At 55.2% G+C, this 11186-nt stretch overlaps 1 protein-coding gene across 2 annotated transcripts in view; it reads left to right on the top strand.

The window, feature by feature from the left end:
* The first annotated feature begins 284 nt into the window (after positions 1 to 284).
* The window catches only part of LOC147086443 (myocyte-specific enhancer factor 2D homolog), a 107995-nt gene continuing 97093 nt past the window's right edge, over positions 285 to 11186 (top strand). The window contains exon 1 of one of the 2 annotated variants that reach the window (XM_085978542.1): positions 285 to 450. The gene's annotated coding sequence lies outside the window, so the exon portion shown is untranslated. Of the gene's footprint in view, positions 476 to 11186 lie in introns of both variants that reach the window. The other variant, XM_085978541.1, reaches the window with a different exon arrangement.

Raw genomic sequence — 11186 nt, 5'->3', positions numbered from 1 at the left:
ACGGTGCGCTGATTGGCGGAGAGGGCTGTCTGTCAGAGTGTAGGAGGCGGGACGAGTCTCCGTCCTGGGGCGATGACTGGTGGAGAGGGCTGTCGGTCAGAGCGGAGGAGGCGGGATGGACTGGCGGTCACGGAGCGGTGATTGGTCACTGTACGCTGATTGGTGGAGAGGGCTGTCTGTCAGAACGGAGGAGGCGGGACGACTCTTGGTCGCGGGGCGATGATTGGCGGAGAGGGCTGTCGGTCGGGGGGGGCGGGGCTGTGGGGTTTTCTCCTTGAGCGAGCGCGCGCGCGCGCGAGAGAGAGAGAGAGAGAGAGAGAGTGACTGCCGCCGCGAGCTGGGAGCCCAGGCAACGGGAGCCCGTGGCAACCGGGGGGACACTGGGCTGGCCGGCCAGCGCTGGGAGCGCGAGCCAGCGGAGCCTTGGCAACGGGAGCCCGGGGCAACCAGGTGAGCCAGGGGACGAGGGGACCAGGTGAGTGCTGCACCTCCTCCCATTGCCCCACATCCTCAATGTCCCATTGCCCCCCTCCTCAGTGTCCCATTGCCCCACATCCTCAATGTCCCATTGCCCACATCCTCAATGTCCCATTGCCCCACATCCTCAATGTCCCATTGCCCCACATCCTCAATGTCCCATTGCCCCACATCCTCAATGTCCCATTGCCCCACATCCTCAATGTCCCATTGCCCCACATTCTTAATGTCCCATTGCCCCCATCCTCAATGTCCCATTGCCCCACATCCTCAATGTCCCATTGCCCCACATCCTCAATGTCCCATTGCCCCACATCCTCAATGACCCATTGCCCCCATCCTCAATGTCCCATTGCCCAATCCTCAATGTCCCATTGCCCCACATCCTCAATGTCCCATTGCCCCACATCCTCAATGTCCCATTGCCCCACATCCTCAATGTCCCATTGCCCCACATCCTCAATGTCCCATTGCCCCACATCCTCAATGTCCCATTGCCCCACATCCTCAATGTCCCATTGCCCCACATCCTCAATGTCCCATTGCCCCACATCCTCAATGTCCAATTGCCCCCATCCTCAATGTCCCATTGCCCCCATCCTCAATGTCCCATTGCCCCCATCCTCAATGTCCCATTGCCCCCATCCTCAATATCCCATTGCCCACATCTTCAATATCCCATTGCCCAATCCTCAATATCCCATTGCCCCCATCCTCAATATCCCATTGCCCCACATCCTCAATATCCCATTGCCCCACATCCTCAATGTCCCATTGCCCACATCCTCAATGACCCATTGCCCCACATCCTCAATGTCCCATTGCCCACATACTCATTGCCCCCATCCACAATATCCCATTGCCCCCATCCCCAGTCCCCATTGCCCCATCCTCAATGTCCCATTGCCCCACATCCTCAATGTCCCATTGCCCCACATCCTCAATGTCCCATTGCCCCACATCCTCAATGTCCCATTGCCCCCATCCTCAATGTCCCATTGCCCCCATCCTCAGTACCCATTGCCCCACATCCTCAATGCCCCATTGTCCACATCCTCAATGCCCCATTGTCCACATCCTCAATGCCCCATTGTCCACATCCTCAATGTCCCATTGCCCCACATCCTCAGTGCCCCATTGCCCCACATCCTCAATGTCCTATTGCCCCCATCCTCAATGTCCCATTGCCCCACATCCTCAGTACCCATTGCCCACATCCTCAATGCCCCATTGTCCACATCCTCAATGTCCCATTGCCCCCATCCTCAATGTCCCATTGCCCTCATCCTCAATGTCCCATTGCCCCCATCCTCAATGTCCCATTGCCCCCATCCTCAGTACCCATTGCCCCCATCCTCAATGTCCCATTGTCCACATCCTCAACATCCCATTGCCCCATCCTCAATGTCCCATTGTCCACATCCTCAACATCCCATTGCCCACATCCTCAATCTCCCATTGCCCCCATCCTCAGTACCTATTGCTCACATCCTCAATGACCCATTGCCCCCATCCTCAGTACCCATTGCTCACATCCTCAATGTCCCATTGCCTCCACACCCTCAATGACCCATTGCCCACATCCTCAATGTCCCATTGCCCATATCCTCAATGTCCCTTGCCCCACATCCTCAATGACCCATTGCCCCCATCCTCAATGTCCCATTGCCCAATCCTCAATGTCCCATTGCCCCCATCCTCAATGTCCCATTGCCCCACAGCCTCAATGTCCCATTGCCCCCATCCTCAATGTCCCATTGCCACACATCCTCAATGTCCCATTGCCCCACATCCTCAATGTCCCATTGCCCCACATCCTCGACCCATTGCCCCCATCCTCAATGTCCCATTGCCCAACATCCTCAATGTCCTATTGCCCCCATCCTCAATGTCCCATTGCCCCCATCCTCAATGTCCCATTGCCCCATATCCTCAATGTCCCATTGCCCACATCCTCAATGTCCCATTGCCCCAATCCTCAATGTCCCATTGCCTCCACATCCTCAATGACCCATTGCCCACATCCTCAATGTCCCATTGCCCACATCCTCAATGTCCCATTGCCCCAATCCTCAATGTCCCATTGCCTCCACATCCTCAATGACCCATTGCCCACATCCTCAATGTCCCATTGCCCACATCCTCAATGTCCCATTGCCCACATCCTCAATGTCCCATTGCCCATATCCTCAATGGCCCATTGCCCCCATCCTCAATGACCCATTGCCCCCATCCTCAATGACTCATTGCCCCACATCCTCAATGTCCCATTGCCCCCATCCTCAATGTCCCATTGCCCCCATCCTCAATGGCCCATTGCCCCCATCCTCAATGACCCATTGCCCCCATCCTCAATGACCCATTGCCCCATCCTCAATGTCCCATTGCCCCCATCCTCAGTACCCATTGCCCACATCCTCAATGACCCATTGCCTCCACATCCTCAATGACCCATTGCCCACATCCTCAATGTCCCATTGCCCCACATCCTCAATGTCCCATTGCCCCACATCCTCAGTGTCCCATTGCCCACATCCTCAATGTCCCATTGCCCCACATCCTCAATGTCCCATTGCCCCCATCCTCAATGTCCCATTGCCCCACATCCTCAATATCCCATTGCCCCACATCCTCAATGTCCCATTGCCCACATCCTCAATGTCCCATTGCCCCACATCCTCAATGTCCCATTGCCCCATCCTCAATGTCCCATTGCCCCACATCCTCAATATCCCATTGCCCCATCCTCAATGTCCCATTGCCCCCATCCTCAATTTCCAATTGCCCCCATCCTCAATATCCTATTGCCCCCATTGCCCCCCATCCTCAATGAGCCATTGCCCCACATCCTCAATGTCCGATTGCCCCCATCCTCAATGTCCCATTGCCCCACATCCTCAATGTCCCATTGCCCCCATCCTCAATGTCCCATTGCCCCCATCCTCAATGTCCCATTGCCCCACATCCTCAATGTCCCATTGCCCAATCTTCAATGTCCCATTGCCCCCCATCCTCAATGTCCCATTGCCCAATCTTCAATGTCCCATTGCCCCACATCCTCAATGTCCCATTGCCTCACATCCTCAATGCCCCATTGCCTCACATCCTCAATGCCCCATTGCCCCCATCCTCAATGTCCCATTGCCCCCCATCCTCAGTGTCCCATTGCCCCCATCCTCAATGTCCCATTGCCCCCATCCTCAATGACACATTGCCGCACATCCTCAATGCCCCATTGCCCCCATCCTCAATGTCCCATTGCCCCCATCCTCAATGACCCATTGCCCCCACATCCTCACTGTCCCATTGCCCCCACATCCTCAATGTCCCATTGCCCACATCCTCAATCCCCATTGCCCCATCCTCAGTTCCCATTGCCCCCATCCTCAGTCCCCATTGCCCCCATCCTCAGACCCCATTGCCCCATCCTCCGTCCCCATTGCCCCCTGTCCTCCGTTCCCATTGCCCCCCGTCATTAGTCCCCATTGCCCCATCCTCAGTCCCCATTGCCCCATCCTCCGTCCCCATTGCCCCATCCTCAGTCCCCATTGCCCCATCCTCAGTCCCCATTGCCCAATGTCCTCCATCCCCATTGCCCCCCGTCCTCAGTCCCCATTGCCCCACATCCTCAGTCCCCATTGCCCCCATCCTCAATGACCCATTGCCTCCATCCTCAATGTTCCATTGCCCCCTATCCTCAATGACCCATTGCCCCACATCCTCAGTGACCCATTGCCCCCATCCTCAGTCCCCATTGCCCCATCCTCAATGTTCCATTGCCCCACATCCTCAGTCCCCATTGCCCCACATCCTCAGTCCCCATTGCCCCATCCTCAATGTCCCATTGCCCCATCCTCAGTCCCCATTGCCCCATCCTCAGTCCCCATTGCCCCCATCCTCAGTCCCCATTGCCCCACATCCTCAGTCCCCATTGCCCCCGTCCTCCATCCCCATTGCCCCCCGTCCTCAGTCCCCATTGCCCCACATCCTCAGTCCCCAATGCCCCCATCCTCAATGACCCATTGCCCCACATCCTCGACCCATTGCCCCCATCCTCAATGTCCCATTGCCCAACATCCTCAATGTCCTATTGCCCCCATCCTCAATGTCCCATTGCCCCCATCCTCAATGTCCCATTGCCCCATATCCTCAATGTCCCATTGCCCACATCCTCAATGTCCCATTGCCCCAATCCTCGATGTCCCATTGCTCACATCCTCAATGTCCCATTGCCCCATATCCTCAATGTCCCATTGCCCACATCCTCAATGTCCCATTGCCCCATATCCTCAATGTCCCATTGCCTCCACATCCTCAATGACCCATTGCCCACATCCTCAATGTCCCATTGCCCACATCCTCAATGTCCCATTGCCCATATCCTCAATGGCCCATTGCCCCCATCCTCAATGACCCATTGCCCCCATCCTCAATGACCCATTGCCCCACATCCTCAATGTCCCATTGCCCCCATCCTCAATGGCCCATTGCCCCCATCCTCAATGACCCATTGCCCCCATCCTCAATGACCCATTGCCCCATCCTCAATGTCCCATTGCCCCCATCCTCAGTACCCATTGCCCACATCCTCAATGTCCCATTGCCCCACATCCTCAATGTCCCATTGCCCCACATCCTCAGTGTCCCATTGCCCACATCCTCAATGTCCCATTGCCCCCCATCCTCAATGTCCCATTGCCCCCATCCTCAATGTCCCATTGCCCCACATCCTCAATATCCCATTGCCCCACATCCTCAATGTCCCATTGCCCCACATCCTCAATGTCCCATTGCCCCACATCCTCAATGTCCCATTGCCCACATCCTCAATGTCCCATTGCCCCACATCCTCAATGTCCCATTGCCCACATCCTCAATGTCCCATTGCCCCACATCCTCAATGTCCCATTGCCCCATCCTCAATGTCCCATTGCCCCACATCCTCAATATCCCATTGCCCCATCCTCAATGTCCCATTGCCCCCATCCTCAATTTCCAATTGCCCCCATCCTCAATATCCTATTGCCCCCATTGCCCCCCATCCTCAATGACCCATTGCCCCACATCCTCAATGTCCCATTGCCCCCATCCTCAATGTCCCATTGCCCCACATCCTCAATGTCCCATTGCCCCCATCCTCAATGTCCCATTGCCCCACATCCTCAATGTCCCATTGCCCAATCCTCAATGTCCCATTGCCCCACATCCTCAATGTCCCATTGCCTCACATCCTCAATGTCCCATTGCCTCACATCCTCAGTCCCCATTGCCCCATCCTCAGTCCCCATTGCCCAATGTCCTCCATCCCCATTGCCCCCGTCCTCAGTCCCCATTGCCCCACATCCTCAGTCCCCGTTGCCCCCATCCTCAATGACCCATTGCCTCCATCCTCAATGTTCCATTGCCCCCTATCCTCAATGACCCATTGCCCCACATCCTCAGTGACCCATTGCCCCCATCCTCAGTCCCCATTGCCCCATCCTCAATGTTCCATTGCCCCACATCCTCAGTCCCCATTGCCGCACATCCTCAGTCCCCATTGCCCCCATCCTCAGTCCCCATTGCCCCACATCCTCCGTCCCCATTGCCCCCGTCCTCCATCCCCATTGCCCCCCGTCCTCAGTCCCCATTGCCCCACATCCTCAGTCCCCAATGCCCCCATCCTCAATGACCCATTGCCCCACATCCTCAGTCCCCATTGCCCCACATCCTCAATGACCCATTGCCCCACATCCTCAGTCCCCATTGCCCCACATCCTCAATGTCCCATTGCCCCACATCCTCAATGTTCCATTGCCCCCCCATCCTCAATGTCCCATTGCCCCCATCCTCAATGTCCCATTGCCCCCATCCTCAATGTCCCATTGCCCCACATCCTCAATGTTCCATTGCCCCCACATCCTCAATGTTCCATTGCCCCCACATCCTCAATGTCCCATTGCCCCCATCCTCAATGTTCCATTGCCCCACATCCTCAATATCCCATTGCCCCCATCCTCAATGTCCCATTGCCCCCATCCTCAATGACCCATTGCCCCACATCCTCAATGACCCATTGCCCCCATCCTCAATGACCCATTGCCCCACATCCTCAATGTCCCATTGCCCCACATCCTCAATGACCCATTGCCCCCATCCTCAATGTCCCATTGCCCCACAGCCTCAATGTCCCATTGCCCCCATCCTCAGTCCCCATTGCCCCATCCTCAGTCCCCATTGCCCCATCCTCAGTCCCCATTGCCCCATCCTCAGTCCCCATTGCCCCATCCTCAGTCCCCATTGCCCCATCCTCAGTCCCCATTGCCCCATCCTCAGTCCCCATTGCCCCATCCTCAGTCCCCATTGCCCCATCCTCAGTCCCCATTGCCCCATCCTCAGTCCCCATTGCCCCATCCTCAGTCCCCATTGCCCCATCCTCAGTCCCCATTGCCCCATCCTCAGTCCCCATTGCCCCATCCTCAGTCCCCATTGCCCCATCCTCAGTCCCCATTGCCCCATCCTCAGTCCCCATTGCCCCATCCTCAGTCCCCATTGCCCCATCCTCAGTCCCCATTGCCCCATCCTCAGTCCCCATTGCCCCATCCTCAGTCCCCATTGCCCCATCCTCAGTCCCCATTGCCCCATCCTCAGTCCCCATTGCCCCATCCTCAATCCCCATTGCCCCATCCTCAGTCCCCATTGCCCCATCCTCAGTCCCCATTGCCCCATCCTCAGTCCCCATTGCCCCATCCTCAGTCCCCATTGCCCCATCCTCAGTCCCCATTGCCCCATCCTCAGTCCCCATTGCCCCATCCTCAATGTCCCATTGCCCCATCCTCAAAGTCCCCATTGCCCCCATTCTCAGTCACCATTGCCCCATCCTCAGTCCCCATTGCCCCCATCCTCAGTCCCCATTGCCCCCATCCTCAGTCCCCATTGCCCCATCCTCAGTCCCCATTGCCCCATCCTCAGTCCCCATTGCCCCCATCCTCAGTCCCCATTGCCCCCATCCTCAGTCCCCATTGCCCATCCTCAGTCCCCATTGCCCCCATCCTCAGTCCCCATTGCCCCATCCTCAGTCCCCATTGCCCCACATCCTCAATGTCCCATTGCCCCATCCTCAGTCCCCATTGCCCCCATCCTCAGTCCCCATTGCCCCATCCTCGGTCCCCATTGCCCCACATCCTCAATGTCCCATTGCCCCATCTATACCCAGCCTCGTCATGCCCATTGCCCCATCTATACCCATCCTCCTCATGCCCATTGCCCCATCTATACCCAGCCTCCTCATGCCCTTGATCCCAACTTCCTCCCCATTTACTCCATCACTGACACCACCTATGCCCATCCTCAACATGCTATTAGCCCTATCCTCATTGCCCCTGCCTATGCTCCTCGCTGTCAATCCCGCCCACCCTCACTGCTGTCAACTGTGCCTGTCCTTACTGTGCCCACCGTCTCTGCTCTGGTCAGCCCTGCCCATCGCCCTCGACTGCGCCTGTCCGCACCCTGTTCCGGCTACCAGCCTCCCCTCCGTGCCCCTCAATCTCATCTGTGCCCATCCTTGCCACTTGCCCCTTCCGTGCGCCCATTCTCATTCTGGCTGCCCTCACCTGCGCCCTGCTCCGTCTGCGCCCATCCTTGCCATCGCTTCTCCCTTGCCCATCTTGATGGCGCCAATCCTTTGCCACGTGTCCATTCTGCTGCTGACCCATTACTGTCCTTTGCCGCTGTCTGACCCTCGCCCGGTATATTGACCCCCACCTTCAGACGGCCTCACAGCCCTCCCCCATTTGCCAACCCCTCCTCTCCCAGCTCTTAAACCCTCCCACCAACCCATCGTTTACCTGTACAGAAATTCACCATTTTTATTCATAATGCAGTGATTTTTAAATGATTCTAGAAATACAATTCTTTTAAAAAAAGAAGTGACTCCTCGGCCGGTATTATAAAATTCTAACAGGACTAGACAGACTAGATGCAGGAAGGATGTTCCCGATGGTCGGGGAGTCCAGAACCAGGGGTCACAGTCTAAGGATAAGGGGTAGGCCATTTAGGACTGAGATGAGGAGGAATTTCTTCACCCAGAGAGTGGTGAACCTGTGGAATTCTCTACCACAGAAGGCAGTAGAGGCCAATTCATTAAATATATTCAAGAAGGAGTTGGATATATTTCTTAAGGCTAAAGGGATCAAGGGATATGGGGAGAAGGCAGGGACAGGGTACTGAATTTGGATGATCAGCCATGATCGCATTGAATGGCGGAGCAGGCTCGAGGGGCCGAATGGCCCACTCCTGCTCCTATCTTCTATGTATTGTGTGGGGTTTTGATAGAGTCGCAGAACGATACAGCACAGAAGGAGGCCATTCGGCCCATCGTGCCTGCGCCGGCTCTTTGAACGAGCTCTCCAATTATTCCCACTCCCCCCGCCCCGCCGCTCTTTCCCCACAGCCCGGCACATTTTGCTTTTCAATTATTTCTCCAATTCCCCTTCTGAAAGTTCCTATTGAATCTGCTCCCACCGCCCTTTCAGGCAGCGCGTTCCAGATCACAACAACTCGCTGTGTCATTTCAGCCCCCTCTGGTTCTTTTACCAATCACCTTAAATCTGTGTCCTCTGGTTACCGACCCTCATGCCAGTGGGAACAGTTTCTCCCTGTCGACGCTATCAAACCCCTTTGTGATTTTTGTGCATTCTGTTGCGAATAATACGAGGTCGATCGGGAAGGAGGTGAGATGCTTTCATATCTTACGGTCTTAGTGTATAATAAGATCAGAGCTGTGCGGTTGGAGATAACCCTTGTCTTGTGGCCTCTTATCTTGGCGGCTGGGCTGGGATTTAAAGTCCGCTGTTGTAATATTTGTGCTGCTGTTTTATTTTGAGTGCTAGATCTGTGAAGGGACTGAGCTCGTTTCTATCAGTCGCTGGCCATCGCTGTAAAATGTCTGACAAACACTGTACGAGTCTTTCACTGGTTCTCGAGATGAAGGGGGAGAGAGATGCGTACTTTGCCCTCTGTAGAATTTCAAGCATCTTATCTGCAATTTGTTTGACCGAGATTTAACAGCAGGATTTCAAGGTGTAAATTAGAGGTTGCGTTCTGTGTCTGTGCGAATTTCAAAAGGATGTATCATCATAAATCCAGCTCCCCCACACTGTCACTCAATAACCCCTCTCCCCCAGTGCCCTGTGTTACTGACTGTATCTCTACTGAGGTTAATCCAGCTCCCTCACACTGTCACTCAGTAACCCCTCTCTCCCAGCGCCCCGTGTTACTGACTGTATCTCTACTGATGTTAATCCAGCTCCCTCACACTGTCACTCAGTAACCCCTCTCCCCCAGTGCCCTCTGTTACTGACTGTATCTCTATTGATGTTAATCCAGCTCCCTCACTGTCACTCAGTAACCCCTCTCCCCCAGCGCCCTGTGTTACTGACTGTATCTCTACTGATGTTAATCCAGCTCCCTCACACTGTCACTCAGTAACCCCTCTCCCCCAGCGCCCTGTGTTACTGACTGCATCTCTACAGATGTTAATCCAGCTCCCTCACACTGTCACTCAGTAACCCCTCTCCCCCAGTGCCCTCTGTTACTGACTGTATCTCTATTGATGTTAATCCAGCTCCCTCACACTGTCACTCAGTAACCCCTCTCCCCCAGCGCCCTGTGTTACTGACTGTATCTCTACTGATGTTAATCCAGCTCCCTCACACTGTCACTCAGTAACCCCTCTCCCCCAGCGCCCTGTGTTACTGACTGTATCTCTACTGATGTTAATCCAGCTCCCTCACACTGTCACTCAGTAACCCCTCCCCCCCAGTGCCCTCTGTTACTGACTGTATCTCTACTGATGTTAATCCAGCTCCCTCACACTGTCACTCAGTAACCCCTCTCCCCCAGTGCCCTGTGTTACTGACTGTATCTCTACGGATGTTAATCCAGCTCCCTCACACTGCCACTCAGTAACCCCTCTCCCCCAGCGCCCTGTGTTACTGACTGTATCTCTACTGATGTTAATCCAGCTCCCTCACACTGTCACTCAGTAACCCCTCTCCCCCAGCGCCCTCTGTTACTGACTGTATCTCTATTGATGTTAATCCAGCTCCCTCACTGTCACTCAGTAACCCCTCTCCCCCAGCGCCCTGTGTTACTGACTGTATCTCTACTGATGTTAATCCAGCTCCCTCACACTGTCACTCAGTAACCCCTCTCCCCCAGCGCCCTGTGTTACTGACTGCATCTCTACAGATGTTAATCCAGCTCCCTCACACTGTCACTCAGTAACCCCTCTCCCCCAGCGCCCTGTGTTACTGACTATATCTCTACTGATGTTAATCCAGCTCCCTCACACTGTCACTCAGTAACCCCTCTCCCCCAGCGCCATGTGTTACTGACTGTATCTCTACGGATGTTAATCCAGCTCCCTCACACTGTCACTCAGTAACCCCTCTCCCCCAGCGCCGTGTTACTGACTGTATCTCTACTGATGTTAATCCAGCTCCCTCACACTGACACTCAGTAACCCCTCTCGCCCAGTGCCCTGTGTTACTGACTGTATCTCTACTGATGTTAATCCAGCTCCCTCACACTGTCACACAGTAGCCCCTCTCCCCCAGCGCCCTGTGTCACTGACTGTATCTCTACTGATGTTAATCCAGCTCACTCACACTGTCACTCAGTAACCCCTCTCCCCCAGCGCCCTGTTTTACTATCTCTACTGATGCTAA

Source organism: Somniosus microcephalus, unplaced genomic scaffold (genome assembly GCF_052327205.1).
Source record: "Somniosus microcephalus isolate GS21.2 unplaced genomic scaffold, FLI_Smic_1.0 unresolved_chr7, whole genome shotgun sequence".
Lineage (NCBI taxonomy): Eukaryota > Metazoa > Chordata > Chondrichthyes > Squaliformes > Somniosidae > Somniosus > Somniosus microcephalus.
Note: the sequence above shows the minus strand (reverse complement) of the source record. Positions and strands in the feature narration are given on the sequence as shown.